This window comes from Pelodiscus sinensis, chromosome 12 (assembly GCF_052426305.1).
Source record: "Pelodiscus sinensis isolate ZL-2025 chromosome 12, ASM5242630v1, whole genome shotgun sequence".
NCBI lineage: Eukaryota > Metazoa > Chordata > Testudines > Trionychidae > Pelodiscus > Pelodiscus sinensis.
The window spans coordinates 7029314-7041386 of NC_143063.1; the positions used below are offsets into that span (position 1 = coordinate 7029314).

Here is a 12073-nt window from a genome sequence, read left to right on the forward strand (position 1 = left end):
CTCGCACAGCCCTGCCTTGCACAGCCCTGCCTCGCACAGCCCTACCTTGCACAGCCCTGCCTCACACAGCCCTGCCTCGCACAGCCCTGCCTCGCACAGCCCTACTTCGCACAGCCCTCCCTCCCACTGCCCTACCTCGCACAGCTCTACCTCACATAGCCCTACTTCGTACAGCCCTGCCTTGCACAGCCCTCCCTCCCACCACCCTACCTCACACAGCCCTACTTCGTACAGCCCTGTCTTGCATAGCCCTACTTCGCACAGCCCTGCCTCCCACCACCCTACCTCGCACAGCCCTGCCTCGCACCACCCTGCCTCCCACCGCCCTACCTTGCACAGCCCTGCCTCGCACCGCCCTGCCTCGCACCGCCCTACCTTGTACATCCCTGCCTCCCACCGCCCTACTTCGCACAGCCCTCCCTCCCACCGCCCTACCTTGCACAGCCCTGCCTCACACAGCCCTACCTCGCACAGTCCAACCTCGCACAGCCCTGCCTTGTATAGCACTGCCTCGCACCGCCCTGCCTCACATAGCCGTGCCTCGCACAGTCCTGCCTTGAAGAGCCCTTCCTCACACAGCTCTGCCTAGCACAGCCCTGACTCACACAGCCCTACCTCGCACAGCTCTGCCTCTCACAGCCCTGCGTTGCACAGCCCTACCTTGCACAGCCTTAACTTGAACAGCTCTGCCTTATATAGCACTGCCTTGCACGGCCCTACCTTGTACAGCCCTGCCTCACACAGCTCTGCTTCACACAGCCCTGCCTCACACAGTGCTGCCTTACACAGCCCTGCCTCGTACAGCCTTGCCTCGCGTAGCACTGCCTCACAAAGCAGTGCCTTGCACAGTCCTGCCTTGAAGAGCCCTTCCTCACACAGCTCTGCCTAGCACAGCCCTGACTCACACAGCCCTACCTCGCACAGCCCTGCCTCTTATAGCACTGCCTCGCACAGCCCTGCCTCGCACAACCTTGCCTCACACAGTGCTGCCTCTCACAGCCCTACCTTGCACAGCCCTACCTCGTGCAGCCCAGCCTCCTATAGCACTGGCTTGCACAGTCCTGCCTTGCACAGCCATGCCCCACACAGCTCTGCCGCGCAGTCTGCCTTTCACACTGCTGGTCTTTGGGATCTCTTTTGGAGATTGCATTGGTAAGGCAGAAAGAATAGGAGCCTAGGCTGGCTCTTCCAGCATCCCTCAGCCAACAAGCAAGATTATTCTGTGGAGAAGCATGTGACTTTGCCGGCAATTGCATCTTGTAGCCGCTGGTGCCATTAGGGAAGGGGCGTGAGACGGAGAGGAGAGTTCTATAAAAATAAAATGACCCAACTCACAACCCTCTGCACGTAGATAGCGCTTTACATTTGGAATGCCAGCGTGTAGCTTACGCTTTGCCCTTTTTTGGAACCTTTTCCAATGTCAATATATCTGTTTTGAGATGAGGTGACCACATCTGTAGGCAGTATTCAAGATGTGATCGTACCATGGTTTTATATAGAAGCAATAAGATCTTCTCTGTCTTATGCGCTATCCCTTTTTAAATGACTCCTAACGTTCTATTCGCTTTTTTGACTGTCACTGCACACGGAGGGAATGTTTTCAGAGAACTATCCACAGTGTCTCCAAGATCTCTCTCTTGAGTAGTTGTAGCCAAATTAGTCCCCATCATATTGTACATATAGTCCCGGGGGCAGGTGGTACTGGGGTGTCCAAGCAGAGAAAGCCTCAATGCTTGAGCTGCTCACGGTTTACAATCAGACAGGGAAGGGGAAGAAATGCAAGTGGGACTTTGAACTCTACGGGGTTCGGCATGGAAGGCCAGAAGAAAGGAATCGCCATGCGGGGGGACAAGTCCAGATTCTGCCTAGGAGGAGCAGATGCCTGTTTGGGACTCAGGATTTGGCTGTTGTTTGGGGAATGGTGGGAGACTTTCTTTTTCAGCTTTGTGAATGGCGAGGATCAGAGCAAGGGGGAGGCAGTGTTGTGTGGAGCCCTATAAGGGTCAGTTCACAGGTCTTTGTGTAACACACACACCACACCTAGGCTAGGTCTACACTACACTCCTCTGTCGGCAGAGGGATGTAAATCAAGCACTTTGAAAATGCAAATGAAGCTGGGATTTAAATATCCTGTGCTTCATTTGCATAATCATGTCACGGTGCTTTTTCGAAAAAGCGCTATTTCGAAATTGAAACTGCAGTCTAGATGCAGTTCTTTTGAAAACGGGGTGCTCAAATGAGGTTTACAGGATCTTTCTAAAAAGCACCCCGTTTTTCAAAGAACTGCGTGTAGCCTGCGATTTCAATTTCAAAATAGCACTTTTTTGAAAGAACGCCATTTTGTGATTATGCAAATGAAGCGAGGGATATTTAAATCCCAGCTTCATATGCACTTTCAAAGTGCTTCATTTACATTGCTCTGCCAACAGAGGGATGCAGTCTAGACACATCCTTAGGGTGGGTCACTGTCCCAAAGAGTGGCACTGAGACCACTGACAGTGAGAGGTAAGACCAAGGGAGTCTACAGCCTGAGCTGAGAGCCAGCTGGTTTCAAACTCGAGCAGTAAAGGCTCCTACACTAAATTCCAGAGGTCCCAGGTTCAAATCCACCAAGGGGCAGTTATATTTGCACCCTCCGTTCTGCCGGTGTCCCTGAACAGAGCAGGCTGGTGTGCTCTCTGCCCCACGGGGTGTACTGTCTGAGGGGAGCCTGGAGTGCAGCAAGCAGGAGACCCCTTTAGTGCAGCAGGGTGGGTCTGAGCAGGGGAGTGAAGCTCTGAGGGGAGATGATATCACAGCAGAGACACTCTGCCACCAGCCCAGCCTAAGAAGGGTGATGGGGGGAAGCTCAGTGGGGTCCCTCAGGCCCCAGGAATTCCCAGAGCTCTCTCCATGTGAAGGAAGGAGCAGCTGGAGTGGAACTGGAGCAAGGGGCTGTAGCAGGGCTCTGGCTGAGCATGGCCCAGGGGGCTGGGGCCCTAGGAGAGGGGGATTCTATGTGGGCTGGGGAGAGGCAGAGAGCGAGTCAGGAGAGATGGCAACAGGGGCTCTACATGCTGCCTGGCCTCGGCTTCTCCCACAGGCTGGGCAGAGGCCTGGTTGGGGGTTGTGCTATGGCTGAGCACCCTGGACTCTTGCTGGTGAATAGAAGTGCAGGCCCCTGAGCACTTCTGAGCACTTCTGGGGCTAGGTCGACGCTGGCAGCTTCTTGTGCAAGGACAGCTGTTCTTGAGCAAAAACTTGCCGGCTGTCTACTGCACGAGCATTCTGCCGCAAGTAAATGTACAGTACAGCGTTGGAAAACAGGGCGTCTTCCGGAAGAGTTATTCCTCTCCCTCTCCCTCTTCCATCAGAGGGCAGTGTAGACAGGCAACATGCATATCTTGTGCAAGAAGCCCTATGGTTAAAATGGCCATCGGAGCTTTCTTGCACAAGGGAGCATCCACACTGCCATGGATGCTCTTGTGCAAAAGCACATGGCAGTGTGGACTCGCTCTTGTGAAAGATTTTTTGCAGAAGGCTTTTTTGCACAAGAACTCTTCCGCAAAAGAGTTCTTGTGCAAGAAGCCGCCAGAGTAGACGTAGCCCTGGAGTTTGGGCCTGTGGGTCTAGGTAAGAATCCCACAGCATTGACCCAGGGGCCAGGTGCATTGTGGGAGATACAGCTCGGGTCTCATGCAGCAAGCATTGGTCACGGCTGAAGGCGGGTGACTGGGTAGCTGGACCCTGGTGTGAGCTGCAGGGTGGATCCTGTGACCCCATTGCACCAGCAGGGGGAGTGTAGGGGGCTCGTCTCTTCCCGTGCTCAGCAGGAGATACCGAATGTCAGTCGTGGTCAGCTCACCTGAGTCCAGTCAGCTGGTGAAACCGGGCAGCGCCATCGTGGGCTCCTCTACCTGCGACACTCTGCTCGGCACGGCGTCCCTGCCCCGCGTCACCCTCTCTCGAGGAACCTGCCAGGTCATCCGTTGCTTCAGCGTCCCCCAGAAAGGGCTGGCCCGACAGGAGGCTGAAAGCTGCAACTGGATGTGTCCAGACCCTGCTGCTGACCCTGCATGAACCTCCTGCCGAGCCCCTCACGGCAAATGTTCTGTGACCTGCCGGTCGCCATATTGCTGCTTCGGGGCAGCCAGCGCTCCTGCGGTGCAGGCCGCATGCTCCAGCCTCCAGCAGGGCCTGCCTGCTGCTCAGCTGCGCCCTTGCTTGGTTCATCCCTGTCCCCTGGGGAGCCATTCACACCCTGCAGGGGGTCTCCGTTGCTGGGCGGTGGCAGCCGTGATGCTGGGGCTGTGCTAGCCCCGCGAAGGCACAGGACACCCAATGCCCACTGGTAACCAGGGGAGGGTCAGTCCGCTGCAGTTTAGGCAGGTGTTGCTCTGTCGTGGTAATTGCTTTCAGGGGCAGCCTGTGAGCCTAGGCAGACTAGGCTGTCGCCAAGGGCGCCGCTGGCCCAGGTGACCAATGATTATGTCACGGCCATTGAGGGCCATGCAGGCGGGGGCGCAGATCGCGCCTTCCGCCTGGGGCACCAGCTGCCGCAGCCGGCCTCGGGCCGCTCCTGATTGCTTTAGTCCCAGGAGCTGCCCTTGGGATGAGCTGGGAGCCGTGCTGGCCTTCCCCCAGGACATGGCATCTCCTGGTGACCACCTGGAGAACTACACCTGCCCACAGCCCCTCCTGCTGACCCGCGAGGCCTGGGGGGTGAGGTCTGAGGCGGAGCCGCAACAGCCGGAGTGAGCCTAGGAGTGCGGCTGCACCAGAGCTCGGTGACAGTCCCCACCGTGGGAACACGGGTTCAGCAGGTCCCAGGGGTCAGCCGCTCTGTAGCTACCCCCGTTCAGCAGGCCAGGGAGCGCTCCCACTGCTGGCGTTCGGCCGTCGGTGCAGGGCATGAAGGGCGGATGGGGGGGGCTGGAACAAGGGCTTTACAGCAGTTGTGGGTCCATCATTCCAAGGCCACCCGGGAGGCACCGTGACCCCTGCCATCGGCTGCAGGTCTCAGGGCTGCTCTAACCTGTGCCCGGCAGCCCGGCCGCTATTGCAGCAGCTAGAACGACGCTTGTTCACGTTTCTTCAGCCCCCACCCAGGAGAGAAGTGGCATAAAGTTCCTACGTCCGCTCCGTGTTGCTCCAGTATTTGCCCTGCTCCGGGGGAAGTGTGGCGGAGCCGGCGGGTACCACGGGGCAGTGGTGGGCCTGAGAATAGGGCCCAGGGAGTTGCAGACAAGGGCCCCTCTGTCAGAGAACTGAGAGGAGTTGGGTCTCGGTGGGGAGGGCGGGTTGGGAAAGGAAAGCTGATGCAGGGAGCAGGGAAGGGAGGCAATCCCCCGGGGGCGGCTGACCTGCCGGAGGGCGGAAGAAGGCGGCCAACCTGGGGAGGTTGGGGAGGTATCAGGTGAGCGACTAAACTCTTTGTTCAGAGGGAGAGTCCCTGAGCTGGGTGTGTGTGTCGACTCCCTGCCCGGCCCCTTGGGGTAATCTGCAGCAGGGAGGTGCGTGGCTCTGGGGAGTGGAGGCAGCCCAGGGGGAACACAGAGATGGCGCGAAGAGCGAACGCGTGGACCCACTTGGCTTTCCAACACCATTTCTCTGCTTGGCCGTCACGGCAGGAGGCAGGAGAGCTTGTCGTAGGGTTCTGCAGGGAAATACCGAGGCAAACTCAGCGCTTGGTTGCCCAGGCCACCCCGCGTTAGCTTCTCTGGCTGCACAGGTAGACGTGAGCCCAGAACTCAGAACAACGTGCGCAATATCAGGAAGTGCTGAGGGATTCTGATCTCCTTTCCATGGACTCCATAGGGTCGCTCTGGATTTATCACTGTTTAAAGGATCCTGGTCCAAGGTTCGCTCTCCCCCACACCCAGGAAAGGGGAACCGGCTGCCTGGACCCAACACTGCTTCAAAACAGATGTTGTGATTTCAGCACTTCTGCTTTCACTGAAGTGAAATCTGCTTAATTTCTATGTAAAATCTCTTCAGTTGTTCCCCTTCCTGACTTCTCTTCTTGGGATTTAGCCTCCTTGCTCCTTGGGACAGGAGCCACTTCCCCTTGTGTTCTGGAAAGCGCCTTGCTCGCCCGGGCACTGCTGAACACTCAGGAGCCACCCCACAGCAATGAACAGGAGCCTGGCTCCCATGGATGCTCCCAGACAAACTTTCCCCTCTCCCCGCTGTGCAGGCTCAGGGTACGTCTACACTGCAGGCTTCTTTCAGAAGAGATCTGCCAAAAAAACGTCTTCCTAAGATCGTCCACACTGCCAAAGCACATCGAGAAATCAATCTGCTTTTTTGAGAGACAGCGTCCAGACTGATTGGACGCTCTCTTGCATAACAGGCCACCCAGAACCACTTCAGCCAGGGCTTTAGGTCACCAGCTGCTTCCGAGTGCTGGCGCCGGAGCCTTGCAGAGACACACGCTGAAAGGGACTCTGCCGGGCAGCCGTTTCTCTGCTCCTGCCGTGCGCTTGCTACCTCTGGGCGGGACGGCAAAGCTCTCGCAGTGCCTGCTGTGGTTGCCCTGCTTTTTTGGACGCCACAGATTTTCTCTTGGTGCCATGGAGCCGGAGCTGCACTTTGTGCCAGCTGCCGTCCTAACCAAGCTCCACCCTGAGCTCATTCTGGGGGTTCTCTCCGTGGGTGCGCCTCTCTCACAACCGCACCCCCCTGTGGAGAGGCGTTTCTGGAGGCTGGACACCTGTTCCGAGTGGTGGACCGGCTGGTGATGGAGCGGTGGGACGACCAGCAGTGGCTCCAAAATTTTGGCATGTGAAAGGCCACCTTTTTGGAGCTAAGTGATGATGCAACACCCATCTGCAGCCCACCACTCTCTGGAGAAGCAGGTTGCAATAGCCATTTGGAAGCTTGCCACCGCTGACAGTTACCGGTCGGTGGGCAACCTGTTCGGCATGGGGAAGGCCACCATCAGGGCCCTCCTCATGAGTTAAGTCACTCTCAGGCTGCAGTCCACGTGTGGGAGGGTAACAGGTCCAGGGAACACCGAGGGGTGTGCAGGAGTGGGGTCCCGGAGAGGGATCAGGGATAGTGGGGGGGTAGGGGTAGGGGGCATGGGCATCTCTTGGGGAGGGGGCATAGGCATCACTTGGGGAAGGAGCAGAGGCATCGCTTGGGGGCAGAGAGAGGGGGAATGGGCATAGCGGGGAGGGGTTCAGGAGGGTGGTAGCCAGGAGAAGCGATAGCTATCGCTGCATGAGCTGGTCCCAGGCACAGTTCCTCCACTCTGCGTCATCCTTGATCTTCTGCACCAGGGTCTGTTGCATGTTGTGCGGGATGCTGACATGCTGCTGCATATGGTCTTCCTGGATAATGGTGCACTTTCGGGTACCCCAGGCTCTGGTGGCTGGCTCAGGTGCTGTGGTTCTCCCCTCAGTCCCAGCTGGTCTGGCTGTGGAGAACACACAGAGGGAGAGGTGGCCAGTTGTCCCTGCAGACACTGTCCCTGAGGCCGTGCCCTCCTCTGTGAGCAGTGACCCACAGTCCCAGGGGCAGAGGAGGGGATGTCCTGGGAGCAAGGCCATGTGTGCACTGCAAACCCTGCCTCACAGAGGCACAGAGGTGGCCACAGGACCATGCTGCCCGCTAGCCACCCCCTCCTCCAGGCCACGGACAAGCAGGCAAGGGATGTGTCTGGCCACAGTGGGATCCCATGGGCGGCAGAGGAGTAGGGAGCAGCCTGGCCTTCCCTGGGGTCCGCACACACCTGTGATTACTGTGGACGGAGTGTCCACCAGGGCACCTGTGTTATTTCCTGGAGGCCTCTTCTTGCGAAAGAAACCCCTCTCCCCGTCCACACCCGCCTTCTTCCGACAGAGCTGTTTCGAAACGGTGTCCTTCCTCGTAGAGAGAGGAGTACCACTGTCGGGAAAAGCCCTCTGTTCTTTCCATTTCCTTTCCAAAGAAGACGATTGCAGTATGAACGGAACTCAAGTTTTGTCGGAAAAAACGGCCATTTTGCCGACAAAACTCTGTAGTGTAGACATACCCTCAGGGAGCTGACCTTTGTTTAAACCCTGGGGCGAAATCTTTCACCTCTTAATCTGGTGAGACTCAATGACTCCAACTGACATCAGCAGGCAGCTCCCCAGGGCCGAAGGTTGGGTCTAAAGGCCCAGACCCTCAAAGGGGTTTAAGCGCTTAACCCCCCACTGAAGCCTATGGGAGTTTGGCACCTGAATACCTCTGAGGTTCCAGGCCCGAGTGCCTTCAGCCTGTAAGTGCTCACTGTAAGAGGGTAATTAGTCCCCTGGGAGTCAATGGGAAGAGTAATGGGCTTAATCCGGCCTGTGAGAGTGCACAAAAGTGGGAATTTCTGGAAACATCAACTGTTCTCTAAAGCAGAAAAAGCCTGCGAGAAGGAAATGTGACGGAGTGAAGTGAGGGGTCTCTCTGCACGCCATGGCAACCCTGAACGGTCCTAGGCTGTTATTCAGGGCCTGTGAGGGTGGCACCCACCTATTGAGCGCCTCCTGCTGCTGTGTGTGGTACTGCAGTGCTTTCCCGGCTGACGCTGCCCTCTGGAGCTCAGTTGACAGGTGGTCAGAGGCTTGGCCCTTCGGCCATGTTGCTGAGTCGAAAGGAACCCTCTTGGGGCAGCAGAGTCCATAAAGAGTCTCCAGTCCTTCACTCAGGCTTCCCGAGGAGCCTTGTCCCTCTCTCAGGGGTTGCAGCACTTTGCTGGGGGCTGTGGGGAACCCAAGCCCACCCTCTGCTCTGGGGGTTTCAACCCAGGGACCCTGCCTGCAGCTCCCCCATACCTCTCCTTTCAGTTCATTACTGCTTCTTCCCACCAGGCCCCGTTAGCTCCACCCATGACTTAGGGGTCAAGTTCGTAGGGCCTTTCTCTCCCAGTTTACAAAATGCAGGATCTGCAAGACCAGCTCAGGATTGTTGAACTCCTGGGTTGGCAGCATCTGTGTAAACAAGGGTCAATAAGATCTTTCCCCAAATGCATAATTACACCCTGAGAGGAACACGTTGCCTCAGCAGCAGCTCGGCAGCCAGGGGAGTGTCGGGGGCAGAGGGACAGACTGACAAAAGGAGGTGGGCAGGGAGCTAAATGCAGAATGCCGAATGCCAGAGCAGGGCCTAGGTACCATTTCACTCCGCAGGAGGCTTGGCAAATCTCCTGAACGCTCAATGCCTCAGTTTCCCCAAGTATAAATTGGGATTCTGAACGCCTTTGTAAAGCACCGTGAGAGCTGCCAGAGCCATGTCCTGGCTCTCAGTGGTATTTAAATGGCTGAATTAAGCTCAGAGTCACTCCTGTCAGCAGGGGAAAGCAGAGGGGAAATCCAGGTAGGAGGGAGCTGCCTGGCTAAGGCTCTGTCACTGCATGTTTTGGCTGGAGTGTCTCTGGCCCTGTGCGGGCCTGGCAGGTGGCCTCCCTGGCACATCTGGAGATCTGTATCTGTTCCCTGCTTTGTTGCTACAGGACAGGGAATGGAACAACGGCCCTGTGGCTCGTGCTCCCTGGTCCTGTCCTCTCGCCACTGGCATCCCACCCAGCCGCCCCCTCCCTGGGACTCTCCTTTCTCCAAAGGCCCATTCAGCTGACAAGGAAACTCCAGCCAGCGCGGGGACTTCCTCCACCCTGGGGGCTGCAAATCAACTTGCCTGGCTCTGCAAAGAGGAATCGGTGGGAGCTTGTGCAGCCCAGGGAGAACAATGCTCCCACGGAGCTGCCCGATCGCTGGGCCGCGTGGGGGGCGACGGGGGGGGGGGGGGGGGGGCGGGGATGCTGAGGGAGGGGGCTGGGAGTGGGGAGCAGAGCTGGGCCTGCTTCCAAGGAGCAATGGGCCACACCCTCAGCAGGTGACAAGTGAGGTTGCCCACGGGCTTCAGGGGAACCACAGATTTACCCCCGCAGAGGGTCTGGCCACACACCTCCCCCACGAGAGCCAAAACGGCCCTGGGCTCGCCCCTCCGCAGCCTGGCCTGCGGAGTCTAGATGTGCCCTATGTGTGTTTGTTCAGATACCATGGTGAAGGGTGCTGTATCAAAACCTGCATGTAAATAAAGGAGTGGTATAAACTCCCTCGCATTGCATAAGCACTAGGGGTCCCCAACTGCAGTTAGTAGGCAGCAGGTTTGAAACAAAGAAAAGCAAGTATTTCCCTTACCTGTGGAACTCCTTGCCAGAGGATATTGTGAAGGCCAGGTCTTTAACAGGGTTCAAAAAAGAGTCAGAGAACTCCAGTGATCCGTCAATGGCAATTAGCCAGACTAGGCAGGAGTGGTGCCCGTAGCCTCTGTGGGTGTGTCTAGACTACATTGCTCAGTCGTTGGAGCCATGTAGTCTAGACACACCCTGTGTGTCAGAAGCTTGAAATGGGTCACAGAGGACAGATCACTTCAACCTGTTCTGTTCATTCGCTCTGGGGCACCTGGCATTGGCCACTGCTGTGCTAGGAGGCCCTTTGATCTGACCCAGAATAGCTGTTCTATGTTCTGAAGAGTACTTCAGTAAATTTGGTCCCTCTTCTTCAGGCGGCCTTTGAGGATCCTTGTCTCCGAGTGTGTCCTTTGCTGCAGAGCAAAGCAGTGAAAGCTTTTTAACAGAGCCCCTTTCAAAACTCATCCCAGTGACCCCTGCTCAGCACGTCCCACTCTCTGCACCTGTCGGGCACACGGCAAGCTAGGCATTTCCACAGCAGAAGAGTTTTGATCTCCCTGCGCTGGTATTCCGTCTCTAGCACCACCGGCTTCAGTAATAAGGGTCAATACGCTCTGGCTCCTCCCTCCCCGTTGATTGTACAAACTGACAGGAGAGGTTAAAAGGTCTTCCTGACCTCCAGCGTGGGTCCTCTCCTGTACAACCACCCATGCTCAGCTCAGTCTGAGACTTCCTTGACTCTTGCTAGCAGAGAGCTTTTCAACCTCGGGCCAGCAAAAGGCACTTGGCGGTAGGTCGTCAGGTCACTAGATCAGATGTAAAGTGCAGGAAGGCAAGGGAAGCAAGAGGCTGGGAGTGGGGTGCAGGATGCGAGATCTCTTGTCTGGAAGGACCCTTGCAATGCCTGCGGATTATCCCCTCCAGATACCAGATCAGGATTTAGAACAATCCAAGAGCAGTCCGGAGAATCCATCCCAGAGTTTACAAGGAGCCCAGTGGCTGATGGGACAAGAGTTTAAAGTGGGGCTGGGGCTGGTCCCCTAGGCTTGGGGTTCCACCTCCGAGTGGGTAGCCTCTTGGGGAGGCTGGATTAACTATGCTGATGGGAGAATTGCTGAGTGCAAAGACAAGCCCTTAGTGCATGGAATAAAGCCAGGGTGCTTGGCTCTGCCCTAGCGGGCCATACAAACCCAAGCCCTGTGGTCACAGACAGGTGCACCGTAGTGCTTCCACTTCTGTTTCTGCTTCTTCCAAGTTCTTCCAGCCAAGAAGGCTTGTGAGCCAATGGACTGAAGACAAAACACAGAAATCAGGAGCAAAGCCTGGACTGCACCAAGGACCAGCACTCAGACGCTTCTCTTCCGGTACGGGAGCTGCGGGGAGATGAGCTAGCAGAGGGCTCTGGGCTCACTTTGCAGCCAGCTTGGTCAGGAATGGCAGACGTGGCAGTGGGTGATCAGGTGGGGTTGTGTCGTCACTGCCGGAGCTGCGCATGCTTCCGGGGAGGTGTCCCAGGCAGAGAGGCACTTTCTGCCAGACAGGAACCCCCGTTCCTCTCGACTTTCCGTATCGATCCAGGAAGGGGCGGGGTCTGAGCAGCAGGCAGTGACACGCCCCTACAGCATCCTGCGGATGACATTGAGAGAGATGGTGACCGGGTCATTGGCCTCCCTAGAGGAACCAAGATCCATGTGTCTTGGGAACCCTTCCCAAATGCAGGAGGCCTTCCCAGAGAAGAAGGAAGCCAGCTTAGGCCTAGGTTCTGCTGTGGACTGCAGACACTCACAGCTGATGTGAATGATAAGACTGTAATGAGTGTCCATATCCAATACAAAGCACCAATACACGTATATTCATTTCGTTTAGGCTAAGCGCAACCATTGCTCCCAGGAGGAATGAAACTGCGACCCCTATTGATCAGATCAAATACAATAAAAATGGAGGATT

The 12073-nt window shown here is 56.8% G+C and overlaps 1 protein-coding gene across 1 annotated transcript in view; it reads left to right on the forward strand.

Moving 5' to 3' along the window:
- CX3CL1 (C-X3-C motif chemokine ligand 1) overlaps positions 1–12073 on the forward strand; it is a 42202-nt gene that overhangs the window by 15670 nt on the left and 14459 nt on the right. The window lies entirely within an intron of this gene.